The following is a 17,348-nucleotide window of genomic DNA, read 5'->3' as shown; positions in this document are numbered from 1 at the left end:
GCTATGAGGTAACTAGATCTAAATCCTCTAAGGGGGACTTGGAGCCAGTGTAGAAGACATGTCTCAGAGTCACCCCAGCGCCTAGGAGCTGAGCTATTTATACACCAACTATACCCCAAGCTGCTGAGAGCAGCGGGGGTGGGCCTTAATTCTCCTGCACTCCCAGCTTCCCTCCCCTACTAGTGAGCTGAGTGGACCTCATCAGCCAGAGCAAACCTTCAGGCAAATAAAAGCAGTGGGGAGAGCAGTTGAAAGTTGGGCAGGTGTAAGCTGTAAAGGTAAGGGAGAGATGACGAGACAGGGAACCTACCACATCAGCCACGGTGGATAAGAAGAAGAGCAAAGGTCCACTAGGAACTGCTCAGCGTTGAAGATATGACAGTGGATAAGAGAGAAGCATTCCTGGCCTCACTAAGCTCATGGTCTCATACTCAGACATGAGAACAGGCAAATACAATACACAGTGGGACAAGAGCAGTAATAGAGGCAGCCCTACGCAGCTAGAGGTAGACCTCAGGCCTCTAAGACCCAGGAGCAGAGAGCCAGCATCCTACTCATTTTCACATCCCCATTGCCTAGGATGGTACCTATTCAATACATGTTTTCTGGCCCAATACTGACCTGCCAGGCACAGTTCTGGTGTGTTATATTCATGGTTTCTATGTAGGTGTGTCCCCATTTTACAGGGAAGAAAGTTAAGGCACTCGTGATTATTCCTCACCACCTGACTACCCCTAGTGATTCTTCACATTTCAGCTTTGATGTAATTTCTCCAAAAGTTTTGCCTGCATTTCCAAGCCTGGGCTACCCCGACCGGAGAACTTATGTTCTGGTTTGTCATTGGCAACTCATTCTCAAGTATCCTCCTGAGCTAAGCTCTTAGAGAGCAGGGACTATATGTCTGTTTTGTTTAGCAATGTACACTCAGCATCCAGGCTAGTGCTGGCACTTTCTAGATGTGCAAGCCTCATTTATACTGATGATTTTTTGAACGATGTGAATGAATGAATAAGGATCAGAGAGGTTGAGTAACTTGACCAGTCACACATCTAAGACATGGCAGAATTGAGGCTTGAACTGCAGTCTGTCTGACCCCCAAATATCTCCTCTGCTTTGCTGAGCATTAAGCAACTTATCTGTCTATGGCAACTAGAAAATTTAACTTGGCTTAAAGGTTGCTACTCTAAGGTCAGAAGTAATGGGGCAGGAAGTGTCTAAGAACTTCCCATATTCATGAGGCTGAGGAATTATCGAGCAGAACTCTGGACCTAAAGCTGGAAGAAGGTTTCTAGAGGATATGGCAGGATGGGACAACCTTTAAAATTCCCTGAAATTAGAACATTCTTTAACACCATACACAAAAATAAACTCAAAATGGATTAAAGACCTAAATGTAAGAGCTGATACTCTAAAACTCTTAGAGGAAAACAGAGGCAGAACACTCTGACATAAATCACAGCAATATCGTTTTGGATGTGGCTCCTAGAGTAATGGAAATAAAAACAAAAATAAACAAATGGAACCTAATTAGGCTCAAAAGCTTTTGCACAGCAAAGGAAACCATAAACAAAACGAAAAGACAACCTACAGAATGGGAGAAAATATTCACAAACAATGCAACCGACAAGAAATTAATCTCCAAAATTTACAAACAGCTCATGCAGCTCAATATCAAAAAAAAAACCCAATCAAAAAATGGGCTGAAGACGTAAATAGACATTTCTCCAAAGAAGACATACAGATGGCTAGATTCTCAACATCACTAATCATTAGAGGAATGCAAATCAAAGTTACAATGAGGTATCACCTCACACTGGTCAGAATGGCCATCATCAAAAAATCTACAATAAATGCTGGAGAGGGTGTGGAGAAAAGGGAAACGTCCAACACTGTTGGTGGGAATGTAAATTGGTACAACCACTATGGAGAACAGTATGGAGGTTCCTTAAAAAACTACAAATAGAGCTACCATATAATCCAGCAGCCCCACTCATGGGCATATACCCGGAGAAAAGCATAATTCAAAAAGAGTCATGTACCACAATGTTCATTGCAGCTCTATGTACAATAGCCAGGACATGGAAGCAACCTAAGTGTCCATCAGCAGACGAATGGATAAAGAAGATGTGGCACATATATACAATGGAATATTACTCAGCCATAAAAAGAAACGAAATTGCATTATTTGTAGTGAGGTGGATGGACCTAGAGACTGTCATACAGAGTGAAGTAAGTCAGAGAGAAAAACCAATACTGTATGCTAACACATATATATGGAATCTAAAAAAAGAAAAATGGTTCTGAAGAACTTAGGGGCAGGACGGGTATAAAGATGCAGATGTAGAGAATGGACTTGAGGACACGGGGTGGGGGGAAGGGTAAGCTGGGACGAAGTGAGAGAGTGGCATGGACATATATACTACCAAATGTATAACATATGCATATACATATATACACAATGGAATATTAGCCATAAAAAGGAACGAAATTGGGTCATTTGTAGAGACGTGGATGGACCTAGAGAGAGACTGTCATACAGCGTGAAGTAAGTCAGAAAGAGAAAAACAAATGTTGTATATTAACGCATATATGTGGAATCTAGAAAAATGGTACAGATGAACCGGTTTGCAAGGTAGAAATGGAGACACAGATGTGGAGAACAAACGTATGGACACCAAGGGGAGAAAGCAGTGGTGGTGGGATGAACTGGAAGATTAGGATTGACATATATACACTAAGATGTATAAAATAGATAAGTAATAAGAACCTGCTGTATAAAATAAATAAAATTCAAAAAAAAAAGATACATGCACCCCAAATGTTCATTGAAGCACTATTTACAATAGCCAAGACATGGAAGCAACCTCCATGTCCATCAACAGATGAATGGAAGATGTGGTACATATACACAATGGAATACTACTCAGCCATGAAAGAGAATAAAATAATGCCACTTGCAGCAACATGGATGGACCTGGAGATTATCACACTACGTGAAGTCAGACAGAGAAAGACAAATATCATATGATATCGCTTATATGTGGAATCTAAAAAAATGGTACAAATGAACTTAGTTATGAAACAGAAGCAGATTCACAGACTTAGAAAACAAATTTATAGCTACCAAAGAGGAAAAGTGGGGGGGAGGGATAAATTGGAGTTTGGGATTAAAATATACACACTACTATATATAAAATAGATAACAAACAAGGACCTACTGCATAGCACAGGGAACTATACTCAATATCTTGTAATAACCTATAATGGAAAAGAATCTAAAAATATATATATATAGCTATATCCCTATACATAACTGAATCACTTTTCTGTACACCTGAAACTAACACATCAGTATAAATCAACTATATTTAAATAAAAATTTAAAAAACATTTTTTTAAAGATCATACCTGTTTTTCTGAAAATTGGTGATCTCACCTGAATGGAGAATATTGGAGGAAGAACATTCTCTGCAGGATAGTGAATGAACACAGGCATTACCTGAAGTGTCCTGGAGAAGGATGCAGGACGTCTGGACAGTGGCAGTGGGTATGCAGGAGACGACAGAGGGGCAGAGTGTGTACACACTGCTATATATAACACAGAAGACCAACAAGGACCTGCTGTACAGCACAGGGGACTCTGCTCAATCTTCTGTAATAATCTAAATGGGGAAAGAATTCAAAAAAGAATGGATACATGTATATGTATAACTGAATCACTGTGCTGTACGCCTGAAACTAACACAACATTGTTAATCAACTGTACTCCAATATAAAAATTTTTAGAAAAGACTTAACTTTCTAAGGTTTTTAATCTCTAGGTAAAAATGTTCCCTCTAGCACCGGCAATGATTGACGTCATTAGCTTACTAAACCAATTTTAAAATATTGGAAATAAAGTGATTGTAAGCATCTGATCCATCATTGTTTGCTCTTTAAGACACTGCAGAAAAAGTCATGCCCAACCTCCAGCTTTCAGATGTACACGGAGCCACATTCAAAATGCAGGGGAAGAGGGAGATACGGTTTCGAAATCTCCAGTCAAAGCAATTCTTCTTCTGCCTTATTTATCATGTTCTCATCTCTCCTTTCGGCAAAATCAAAGAAAGTCATCCATCCTCCACGCATGCACTTTCCACACTTCCTCGATTCTAAAATAGCCAAGCAGCAGCATAGATTTATTAACAGCTTTTTGGTATGGGGAGGTGGGAGAAGGAAAAGACAGGGAAAATGAGACATGAAATGTTCACAGAGATTACAATGCACATAGCCCGATTTTAGAGTGTGAAAATGTGGCCCTAAGAAAGTCTTAGAAGTGAAAACACATGCTAATTAAATATAAAGTCTTCAAGTAGTATTAACGAAGAGCCTATAAATTTTGTCCAAATGAGACTGCTAGATATAACCAAAAGAAGTTGGAACAACAAAAAGAGCTTTCACAGAAATTAGTTTTGAAGAAGTAAATATGCATCTTAAAATTTCCTTGCAGCATGTAAGGTATTCAGATTTGTTTCTGAAAACTGGTAAATTGATTAGATCAATCAATATTTACATGTATAATAATACAGGCGCTTTGACAATCAGTGTAAACTTTCTTGGTAAAACTGAAGTAGGACGTAATTTCTATGTTAGCTCTTTTTCTTCTAGAGAAAAATATGTCTGTGCCCCATCGGCTTTTAGATAGAAATCCATAAATGCAGCCAATTAGCTTAACAGTTCATCAGTCACCCGTTAACTCCATCACTGATTCAGAAATTCAGAAGCGAACACTGGGTTGTAGTCATCTAGTTCTCACCACTTCAATATGTTCCAGCAAAGTCCACTCACAGTGCCCACCCAAAGGATTAGAAGGGCAGCCAAAGGCAAAACACCTTTCTCAAAGGATCAGTATTTCATGAACCCCTCAAAGATCAATATATAATCTAAGATACCACAGGGAGAATTAAAAGCAGGACAAAGACATTGAATGTATATACCAAATAAAGAGAAAGTGTGGAAGAAAACACTAAGATCAAGAATACATGTCCAAAATTTACAGCACGTAGACTAGGAATAGAAAATACACTGATTTTCTGTTGCCTGGTCTTCTGGCCACAGCTGAGCCCTAATCAACCTCAGAGCCAGATGCATCCTCAGAATCCATCTTAACATACTTTTTCAAAAAGCCACTCGAGACAATTGGAAATAGAACTGAGATAGAATTCTTTGCCCCCACCGCTGAAGATTGACTATTTTAAGCCATGGATATCTCCCATTATCTTGTACCCTGGCTACACTTAGCTACATCCTTGAATGTGCCAGGCAACTTCAAGCATCTGTGCCTTTGTTTATTCTGTTTCCTCTATCTGTAGAAATCTTAGGTATCCTTTGTGGCTCTATACAAAAATTTCCACTTTTATGAGGCATGTCTCATTCATATCCTCTAACCATAATTAATTGTTTGTAGTTCTTCATTTATTTCATGAGCTCCAGCTAGAGGAGCCTAAAGGATGTAAAAGAAACATTTTACCAGATAATGATAGTAATTACTATTATATGTAACATTATTTACATATAAAATATATTTCAGCCCAAATACAAAGCTAAAGAGGGAAATAATGATGAGAGTTATGAACTAAATCTCCCCCCCCCCTTTTTTTTTTAATAAAGCTGTAGCTTCTACTATAAAGTCAATATATAAAAGTTTAGATAAAGCCTGGATTCCTATTGTAAAATGTAACAAGGATAGAAATTCAAACATAATATCACTTTGTTTTGAGCTGTAAAAACTCTATCAAGGCAAAACATCTTACTTCACAAAAGTTACTTTAAAAGTTAGCAAATTCTCATTCAGTCATTCCCACCATGGGCTGACACCCAGAATCATAAGAGGAACTTTTGTAGAGTATGGATTCCTTGGCCTCATACTTGGCCTGTGAGCCAGCATGTTTGGGGAGTGGAACAAAGAACCAGTATTTTATAAAAGCTCCCCTAGGTGAGCTGAAGAACAATCATGTTTATTGTCTTAACTGATGGTTCTCATAATTGTCTGAGCTGGACATATCAGTAAATGTTCTTTACAAGGATACATCAATGAACATAAGAATTTGGGCTCACAGTATTTGAATTCCATTTATGCTGTCAGTTTCAGGGAAGATACGGGCACTGACCTTGCTCCTTTTGTTACTTTGGCGTGGTAGTGATGGGAGAGAATGGACTTGGAAAAAGTTTCAAGTCTTTAACAAATTTCTGAAGAACAAAATGTTGACTGAGCTAAAACGAAATGTCTCATGGTTGTCTTCAGTCTAAACAAGAAAATATTAGGAGGCAAAACTTTGTTAAAATTCAATTTGACTGATTTATCCAACCATGAATACAAGCTGGTTTTCACACTTTAAAAGGCAATGTGAAAGTCTGGTTTTTTTCTTTTTCCTTTTTTGTTTGTTTCACATGTCAATCGTCAAAAGAGCTTAGTTTTTAAGACTTTGGTTACATGATGACCACATCTTCTTAAATGAGGAAAGAACTTGGTTATGTTCAAAGAAATAAAAATTAACAGTAATAGAGTTTTTAAAAATTAGAATCCCTGCAGATCTAATTTACAGCTGATTTGGGGATAATTCACACCATAAAGTAAAAGGAGATTTGAACTTAGTAGACTCCATTAATTGGATGTTTTCTGACAATTCTCTAGGTGCCACTCTATGTAAATATGTTTTCTATGCACGCATGCCCCAGTGGGAACCAAGGACACTAGGGATACAAATGAGTAAGTTGACTCAAACCTTAACAAAAAATGAGAAATGCATCTGACTCTCAACATATTAAACTTAACATAGCCTTGGGACTTCCCTGGTGGTGCAGTGGTTAAGAATCTGCCTGCCAGACACGAGTTAGAGACCTGGTCCAGGAAGACCCCACATGCTGCAGAGCAACTAAGCCCGTGTGCCATGAGTACTGAAGCCCGCGCGCCTAGAGCCCGTGCTCCGCAACAAGAGAAGCCACCGCAATGAGAAGCCCGCGCACCTCAACAAAGAGTAGCCCCCGCTCGCCTCAGCTAGAGAAAGCCTGTGCGCAGCAACGAAGACCCAACGCAGCCAAAAATAAATAAAATAAATTTTTAAAAATAAACTTAACAGTCTTGAATAGTGTGGCTGGTAGGTAATAACACCAATGTGCATTTAAGAAGAATATGTGAAATTCCATTGCAAACCATTCATTTTCATGAATCTCTCTTCTGTGTGCTATCTTTTGTTGTATTTGACAAGCTCAGAGACAAAAATAATACAAACCCACCAGCTTCCTGGGTCCAACCAATATAGGTAGACCTTTCACCATCCCTGTAATGTGTCAATCTCCCTTTTAGGTTAAGACAAATTTGACAGTACACAGGGAAATTGTTTTAAAAACCATGGTTGTGCTAAGCGTGGGACATATACTCTTATAATACTAAAATTCTTTTTGTTTCTCACATAAGAATTTACAGCTTTCACAATGCATGAATATGGTTTTTGGAGTAAAGGTGAAATTGTAATACTCACATTCAGCTGAGCAGCCAAGAGGATCTGGGCAATTTTCCGTATTTGCTCTGTAGATATGTAGTACAGACCACATCAGAAAGGAGAGGACTTACTGGGGCAGGTTGTATTTTCCAAAAATGGCCACATTAGTATTTCCAGTCCCACGTGTTCTTGTAGAACTTGCTACTTACCCATCATCAAGAGATAGAGTCCATTTTTCCTCTCTTGGCACCTGGGCAATGCTTTGCGGCTACCTTGAGTAAGAGAATGTGAAGAAAGTGATGCTGTGTGACTTTCAAGGTTAGGTCAGAAAAGCTGATACAGCTTCCACCCGGCTCTCTCCTGGGACACTCACCTTTGGAACCCAGCCACCATATTGTGGGGAAGATGAGCAGCCGTAAGAAGGGCCACATGTAGGTGTTCCAGCCACAGCCCCACGTTGGTCCCAGCCAACAGTCAGCATCAACCACCAGACAAGCGAGTGAGTGCCCTTTAGATGATTCCACCTTCTGCTTTCCAGTCACCCCACCTGATGCCAAGTAGAGAAGAGACAAACTGTCCCCACCCACCCCACCCCATCCAAATTGCAAATCTGTGTGCGAAATAAACACTCATTATTTTAAGTTGCTGTTTTGGAGTGGTTTGTTCTACAGCAACTGGAATACTTATCAAGTGTCTTGATTCTATTTCATCTTCTGTCAACAGCTGAAGTCACTTTTCACCAGGAAAACAACCTAACAATCATTTAACAATGACTCTATCTACAATGATTCATATATTATGGTATCTGACTCTCCCATAATAACCGCCCTTTATCTACTATGCATTTGGTCACTGTGGGACTGGCATCATGTGAGAGAGCTATGCTTGTTTAACTTGGACAGTGCAAATTTTCTTTAAAAATTATAAAATTAATTCATACTCATGAAAATTCAAACTGTACAGATTTTTAGTAAAAGAAAAAAAGTCCCACTTTGTTAGTTAACTTCCACTCAATCCCACATCTTTTTGAGGTAACCATACCAAATCCAGTGTGTATCCTTTCAGACCCTTCTCTGCTTTTCTTTGCCTTTATACACACACACTCACACACTCCTAAACACATGTCTTGGACATTTTCCTCCGGAGATCATGAGTTTCTTTTTAGTATGTTGTTAAAGCACAATCATCATACATAATATTGATGAGAATCATGATCGAGACAGAAAGATGACGATGATGGTTGCCATGTTTGAGTTCTGACTATGTGCCAGGTAATGCAGAACATGGAGACCTTGAAACTGGCAAATACTAAAAAACAGGGCTTTTGTTTCTGGAAAACCAGTTGCTAAATTTACCAGCAAGGACCATGTTTGTCTTTGCTTATTAATACACCTCCAGCACCTAGGACAGTGTCTAGCACATGGAAGGCTCTCAATAAATATTTGTTGAATGAACAAATGAATGAATGTTTTAATCACAGCCTCATACAGTATTCTAATTGATGTACTTCTGAAATGAATGTGACCTACCAGTTTTATGAATGAGCTTAATTCCAAAATATAAGTGCTATTTATTCTTTGTTTTCAGACATTTCTTTACATGGATAATTGGATTACCCTCTCTGTGGGTCACCAGAGCCAATGGCATGGCTGGACCATGCAATTCACAGGAAGGCACAGTTCCCCAATGGTCAAGTGTTCATGCAAAAATAAATTCATACCTCATAACCAAAAAGTACCATCCTTTCTTCCTTCATATCTTTTGACAGCTTTTGTTATATTAATGGTTTCTTAGGAGGGACCTGGTCAAGGACAAAAAACATACTGAAGTACACTTGTACTGTGGGTATATGTGTATTTGCACAAGCAAACCTGGGCATAGGTAGATCTTTCTGGAGGAATCTACATACATACATAATAAATAATATCTTCTTTAAACAGAACTGGTAGGAGGGTTGGTAGGAGATCAGGAAGAAAGCATGAATAATGAAACATAAAAAGGATAAGAATCCAGGCTTTGTTCTCTGTCAGTGGAAGAAAATCATACCTGCAAGGTGGTTATCTCCAAAATTAACCAACTACCCAGATAAATATAAGCAACTTACGTACTTTAGGCCTAAAAGACTCAAGGCAGTGTGGTAACGATCAGGTGGGGGACAAAAGCATTCCCGGAGAGCAAAACTATGGACACTATTTAACCCTCATTACATGCTCCAGGTTTCAGGTCACTGACAATAATTATGATTTGCAGAATGATAGACGTCTACGTGGCACTTCCCCAATTCCATCTCTCCTTAAAATACAAATGCTACCCAAAGCATATTTATCTTTTCAATTAATCTTCTTGTGGGCTCCAAGAAATTCTTTTGGGTCAGGCTGATCTGAAGGAGATGAAGGATAGTGGTATTGGTGTGGGTTTACTCACCAATTATTCTTTAAGGCTGTTCCCTTCCAATGCTGGGCTAACAAACGGGCATTTAGTTGAATTTTTTTTTTCTTTCCCTTTTCTTTGGGAAGTTCCAAGAAACATTAGGAATCTCTGTTCTGTTTCTGTGAAAAAAAACTCATTAGGGTGTTACAAATGATGGTGTGGCTTTCACTTATGAGAGTCATATATCACCACTGGAAAGTAGATATCCTGTGATTCCTTGCTTCTGAGACATAGCAAGAATTTCCACCACTGAAAATGCAGCCATCATTCTGGTAGTACTTTCAAAATCAAAGGCACTGGAAAAATGCAAAGAAGTGAGGAGAAAGCCACGTATTCCCCCTGTAGAAATCAAAGAGAATGAAATTAAGGGAATGTCTAAGAAAATTTCTAGCATGTCAAGGTTTTTTCAGATGAGCAAAATAAATTAACTTATCAAGAAACCTTGACTTACTTCACTTAGTATGATAATCTCTAGGTCAATCCATGTTGCAGAAAGTCAGACACAGAATGATGAATATCATATGATCTCACTCATATGTGGAATCTAATTTTTAAAAAAAGATACAAATGAACTTATTTACAAAACAGAAACAGACTTACAGATATTGAAAACTTAGTTACCAAAAGCGAAATGTGGGAGGGATAAATCAGGAGTTTAGGATGAACAGGCACACACTACTATGTATAAGATAGATAACCGACAAGGACCTACTGTATAGCACAGGAAACTCTACTCAATATTCTGTGATAACCTATATAAGAAAAGAATCTAAAAAAGAATGAATATATGTATATGTATAACTGAATCACTTTGCTGTACACCTGAAACTAACACAACATGGCAAATCAACTATATTCCAATAAAATTACAATGTTAAAAAAAAAACTTATCAAGAAATCTTAAAGAGTAGAAAAATCAAAGCAGGGCACATTGTAAAAGTCCAAGGATAAGTCAATATTAGAAAAACCTATTAGTATAATTCACTACATTATAAGTCAAAAGAGAAAAACAGCTTTCTCCTCCTCCTCATCTTGTCCCCCTCCCCTTCCTGACCAATTCAATCCAAAAGCCAGTAGCTAGGGCCAAGAAGAAATGGGTGTGTGTTAGAACTTGAGTGTGGTTAGAAGGGCAAACACAGGGGAGAGAATAGTGGTGGTAAATGGAAGACTGGTTTTACACAGGGTTTCATCACATAGGTAACGCTCTTACTGATAACAGAAGTCAGATTTCTTACTCTCAGAGGAGGGAGCTACAAATGTGGAAACGCAGAAAACTCAAACTTATGGAGATGGATTGGGGTAAAAGTATCTCTATAAAGTCATGGTTTTTGACATATGGGTGGATGCATAAACACAGAAAATATAGAAAATCACATACATATAAGTGTGTGTGTAGGTACACAGAAACCTACATATATTCTCTAGCTCGGTCCACTGAGAGGGATTTGGAGCAGTGAAACCCCAAAAGCAGCAAGCATACCTTAGAGATCCACTCTGAGTCTCTAAATAACATTTTCTCCTAAGAGGAACCAGGGCTTCTTGGGAAAATGGCTGGTTCTAGGGCTGGGGAAGGCAAAGTACAAAATGAACTAGAGCATCTTCTTATACCAGAGAGTAAGGGATCATTCACGGAATGAAGGGGATACACTAAAAGGACACAGATACCAGATTGACGGGCTCCCGTGGGTCAAATCTGGGATAATTTGACATCAAAAAATGAATTTGAGTAATGGATCATAACATGACAAATTAAATATGAAAGCATGGGTTCACACTAATATAATAAATGAATACACCTTTGATAAAGAATGGGATTTTTATACCCTTTCAAGGTAACTTTCCACAAAATAAAATTATTTAAAAGGGAAAGGAATAACTCCACAGGAGAGAAACCTGACAGATAACACCTTAATCAACTGATCAAATTGAACGTCATCAGTAATGGGACAAATCAAAATCATGTACCACTTGATAAGATACAATGCGAAGAACACAACCTAAAATTGAGGAACAATCTACAAAAGAACTGGCCTATAATTTTCAAAAGTGTCAAGGTCAATAAAGTCCAGAAAAGACTGAACAACTGTTCCATATTGAAGGAGACCAAAGGGACTTGAGAAGTAAATGCAACATACAAGTCTTTTCTTTAATAACAGGTTTATGAAGATAAAATTCACAGCACATAAATTTCACCCTTTCAAAGTATACATTTCAATGTTTTTTACTACATTCACAGAGATGTGCAACCATCACCACCATTTAAGAACATTTTTATCACCCCAAAAGAAACCCTGCACCCATTAGTAGTCACCCGCATTCCCTCTCCCAACACCCCCCAATCCCTAGGTAATACTAATCTACTTTCAGTCTATGGATTTGCCTATTCTGGGCCTTTCATATAAATGGAATCATATCATATGTGATCTTTTCTAACTGGTTTCTTTTGCTTAGCATAATATTTTCAAGGTTCATCCATGAACCTTGTATCATGTATCAGCACTTCAATCCTTCTTTTCTGGCTGAATAATATTCCATTGCATGGAGATACCACATTTCGTTTACCTATTTATCAATTGATAAACATTTGAGTTGCTTCCATTTTTGGACTATCATGAATAATGCTGCTATAAACATTTGTGTATAATTTTTTCTATGGGCAGCATGTGATTCTGAACTGGGTGTCATTGCGAAGTGGCTAGGACGTTTGGCAGAACTTGAATGGGATCTACAGATTAGATGATAGTAACGTTTCAGTGTTTAGTTTTGGTGGTTGTATTTTGGTAATGCAAGAGAATATTTCTTGTTTGTAGAAAATATACACAAAAGTATTTAGAGTTGATGGGTATTATGTCAGCAACAAACCCTCAAATGATTCCGGAAAAATAGTCATTTGTACTGTACTCACAAATTTTCTCCAAATTTGCAATTGTTTCAAGAGAGACAGAGAGCTCATGAGAGAGAGACCACATTCATATAAACAGATGCTAAAGAATATTTGATAAAATTCAGGAATTACTGCTAAATTTTAAAATTGTAAAAATATCTGAATAAATGGATATTTACTTAGCAAATACATATTTGTTTTGATACATATCTCAAACCAAAAGCCAGTATCATGTTTAATAATTAACCTTTAAGGTATTCCTAAAGTCAGGAACAAAGCAAGGATGCCCATTACCACCGCTATTATGTAGCATTGTTCTTGAATTTCTAGCTAGTACAATAAGACAAGAAAAAGATATGAAATTCAAAATTAACTTAAAACACGTTTCAAATGAATATGAATGTTTAGCAAGCTTACCAGTTAAATAACACATACACACACACAAAAAATATAACTTTTCTATAAATCAAGAATAATCTGGGCTTCCCTGGTGGCGCAGTGGTTGGGAGTCTGCTTGCCAATGCAGGGGACACGGGTTCGAGCCCTGGTCTGGGAGGACCCCACATGCCGCGGAGCAGCTGGGCCCGTGAGCCACAATTACTGAGCCTGTGCGTCTGGAACCTGTGCTCCGCAACAACAGAGGCCACGATAGTGACAGGCCCGCTCACCGCAATGAAGAGTGGCCCGCGCTTGCCGCAACTAGAGAAAGCCCTTGCACAGAAATGAAGACCCAACACAGCTAAAAATAAATAAATAAATAAATAAAATAAAGGAAAAAAAGAAAAAAAAGAATAATCTGATAGAAGACATAATCCAGAACACATCCAGTTATAATGAAATACAAAACTAAAAAGCAAATAAAACTGAGAAAATTGTTTGGGATAAATATCCTTTGCACTAAAATAACTACTCCAAGCCATCAAGCCATTAAGAAAAATAAAAATGCCCTAATAGAAAAATGAGCAACAGATATGAATAGTTAATTCTCCAAATGATAAAAATTAAAGTGGCAATAGACAAGCAAAAAAATGTTCACTCTCACTAGTTATTAAAATGCAAATAAAATGCAAATGGAATATCATTTGTTTTTGTTCTTCAAACCATCAAAGACTTTTTTTATGATTATGAGTGCAAGCGTGTAGAAAAATCGGTGTTCCTATTGTTGCTGGTAACACATCCATATTAGTACAATGTTTCTAGAAGACAATATGACATATACAAACAAACGAAACAACTTCAAATGTCATATCTTTTAGCTCAGTAATTTCACTTCTAGGAATTTACCTTAATAAAAAATGTATATATATTTAGGTTCTTGACTCACAGACACAGAAAACAAACTTATGATTACCAAATGAGAAAGGGCGGGGAGGAGGGATATATTAGGAGCTTGAGATTATCAGATACACAGTACTATACATAAAATAGATAAGCAAGAAGGATTTACTGTATAGCATAAGGAACTATATTCAATATCTTGTAATAACCTATAATGGAAAAGACTCTGAAGAAGAACATATATATAAAACTGAATCACTTTGTTGTACACGTGAAACTAACACAATATTGTAAATCAACTGTAATTCAATAAGAAAATAAAAATAAAAAAATTTAGGTTCATGGATGTTTATTAAAGTGTTGATCACAATGACAAAAAAGAAAAAAATCAAAACCTAAATGTCCAACAGCAGGGGACTAGTTGAATAATCTACGAGGTTCTGATATGATTAAATATGTAGCTAATAAAAATGTTGTATGAAACATGTTCACAGAGGATGGTTCAGCGCCATTGCAAAATGCCACGGACAATACATATGCATCCCTGTGCATAAAAACAATTGGCTTATATACATCAACATGTTAATAATGGTCATTTTGCTTGTTCACATTTTCCACGTTTCCAAATATTTATTTCATAACCAGAAAAGAAGTCATCACAGCTTCTTTTTTAAAAATAAAAATAAACTCCAGAAGTGCCAGGTGAGTCAATAGCAACGAGTGAGAAAAAACAGGGCTTTTTCTTATCAACCAAGTTCATTCTGAATCTAAAGTCTCACGTGGCTGCCAACCAACCAAGACTGAGGACTCTGGCAGAAGTAGAGAACCAACAGCTAGGTAGCTAATAAGCCCATTTTACATTTTGATGTTTGGACAAAGTTTGGAACATTGTGTTCAGTTAGGAGAGGTACACTTAAAGAACACTGTTTCCTGGGAGAGTCCAGAGGGTTCTATGATTAATAGCTAAAGGAGATAAGGAGATTTAACCCATTGAAGAGTAGAGTTCAGGGGAAGATACAAATGCTCTTCAAATTTCCAAGTGGCTATCATGAGAAAGAGAGATTAGATTCATTATTGTAGTGGTTCCAAAAATAGATCAAGGACCAATGCACAGAAATTTCCCAGATAGCATCTAGGGACAAGGCAAAACTGTTCCAACAATCAGACTCACTCCACAAAGGAGCAGGAGGTGAGGCACACCAGAGGTCTTCCTGCAGAGGCTTCCAATTACTCATCAGGGCTGTTGCAGTGGAGATTCCAGCCCTGGGTAAAGGACTGTACTAAACAGACTCTAAGACCTTGCAGCTCAAAGTGAGGTCTGTGGGCCAGTGGCATTAACATCACCTGGGAGCTTGATAGAAAGTGCAGCTTGTTGCTTCCATCCCTAGACCTAATGAATCAGAACCTGTATTTTCACAAGATCCCATGTAATTCTTATGTGTATTAATGAGTGAGAAGCAGACCTGGAAGATACTCTCTAACTCTCCAGTTTCTCCATCTGCTTCGGTTTTCAGAGTCTTCTTTTGCTACTCCTCTTCCACGGGCTCTTTCATGATCTACTAAATAACCATGTAATAATTAGTAATGGCAGAAGACCTGAGGGTGATTTGTGATAGAATGGTATAATGCACTTCCAAATTAATATAATCTGATGAATGATTATATTTCTTATTGGTGGGCATTTATCGGGGGAGGAGTCCTACTGACATCCATTGACAGGTAAATGAGTGTGAATGCAGCCATGTATACGCTCCTTGAACCCAATGAATGAGAGCAAATCAAAAGCTCTGCCTTCCTATATTGATTCTCATTCACTAGTCCTACACTCTAGGCAGCAATTTTAGGCGGCCCGTTCACCTTTAGGACTATCTGCAGAGGGGACAATGGCATCCTGCCTTCCAAGTAACATATGCGCACTCATTAGTCCCATCCTCTGGGACAGTCCTATTCTTGTACAGACATAACTTTCCAACTCTCCACAGCTGATAGTCTAAAACTTCAAACAATAGTGGAAACATAACCAGACCTCATGTATAAGACAAGAACCAGAGCATTTCATGACAACCAGATGTTAAATGATGGGAAAATTAGACCTCACTTCTCTGGTAGCTTTTTCTTCCAGGCCCCAACTCACCATACTTTATGCTGTGGGATAACCAACTGCCTCCAGTGCCTCATAAACACCATCCTTTCCACGCCTTCCTGTTACCTCCATCTGGAATGCCCTTTAGATTTGTCGTTGCCTGGATAACCTCTGCTCATCCTTTAAGATTCAGCTCAGGATTCATCTGCTCCTTCAGGCAGCCTTCCTTCAACCCCAGGCTGCATGACGTGCCTCCCTCCTACACCCCGTTTGAACTTCCATTGTATCATCTTAGACTAAGTGCTATCCAACAGAAATCTTTAACGGGAGCCACATAAATTTTCTAGTAGTACAGTTTTTTAAAATTAAAAAGAAACAGCTGAAATTAACTTTAATTATGTGTTTTATTTAGCCCAGCATATCTAGAATGTTATCATTTCAACAGGTAATCAATATCATATTTTAAATTATGAATTAGATATTTTACATTCTTTTACCATTTCAAATCTCCAAAATCCACTGTGTATTTTACATGTAGAGTACATCTCAATTCGGACCAGCCACATTTCAAAAGCTTAATAGCCACTCATGGCTAGTAGTGACTACACTGGACAGCCAAGCCTTAAACTGAAATAATCTGCTTATGGGTTTGTCTTCCCTACTGGAAGGCAAGCTACTCAAGGGCAAGGTCAATTTCTTGCTTGTAGTTTCGTCAGTGTTGCATCAGTGCCTGAGATATATTGAGCACTCAGCAAATGTTTGCTCAACTAAACTGACCCGAAGGTATTTTGAGAGAAGGTGGAATTTTAGCAGCTGCTCAAATGTAGAGCAGAGCAGCTTATGTGTACTTACAATAATAATGGTGATAGGAATAATGGCTAATATTTTTGTCTTGGACCTCGTTCTATGCTCTTTAAATGTATTATCTTGTTTAGTCCTCACAACAACCCCATATACTATGTAGCATTATAACCTCCGCTTTATGGATAAAGAAACTTGCCTCAAATCATACAGCTACTAAGTGGAAGAGCCAGGACTTACTGAAATAGCTATAGAAAAACAAAGTAAATGACAATTAGACACACACACACATTGCGTAATAAATAAAAAGTCAAAAATAAACTATATTCACAGATATTATAGGCCTACTTCGACAGGGAGACCTACCCTTGAATTTCCTTTACCAACCTCA

At 38.0% G+C, this 17,348-nt stretch overlaps 1 long non-coding RNA gene across 12 annotated transcripts in view; it reads right to left on the bottom strand.

The window, feature by feature from the left end:
• The window catches only part of LOC132367087 (uncharacterized), a 155,821-nt gene that overhangs the window by 34,701 nt on the left and 103,772 nt on the right, over positions 1-17,348 (bottom strand). For 9 of the 12 annotated variants that reach the window (XR_009503668.1, XR_009503672.1, XR_009503675.1 and 6 more), the window contains 9 exons: positions 10,363-10,455; positions 9,906-10,250; positions 9,202-9,282; positions 7,855-8,028; positions 7,691-7,753; positions 7,521-7,567; positions 6,150-6,284; positions 3,967-4,151; positions 3,500-3,662 (listed from right to left, as the gene is read on the bottom strand). This is a non-coding gene — a long non-coding RNA (uncharacterized LOC132367087). The remainder of the gene's footprint in view (positions 1-3,499; positions 3,663-3,966; positions 4,152-6,149; positions 6,285-7,520; positions 7,568-7,690; positions 7,754-7,854; positions 8,029-9,201; positions 9,283-9,905; positions 10,251-10,362; positions 10,456-17,348) is intronic. The other 3 variants (XR_009503670.1, XR_009503669.1, XR_009503673.1) reach the window with 3 other exon arrangements.

This window comes from Balaenoptera ricei, chromosome 6 (genome assembly GCF_028023285.1).
Source record: "Balaenoptera ricei isolate mBalRic1 chromosome 6, mBalRic1.hap2, whole genome shotgun sequence".
NCBI classification, from domain to species: Eukaryota; Metazoa; Chordata; class Mammalia; order Artiodactyla; family Balaenopteridae; genus Balaenoptera; species Balaenoptera ricei.
Note: the sequence above shows the minus strand (reverse complement) of the source record. Positions and strands in the feature narration are given on the sequence as shown.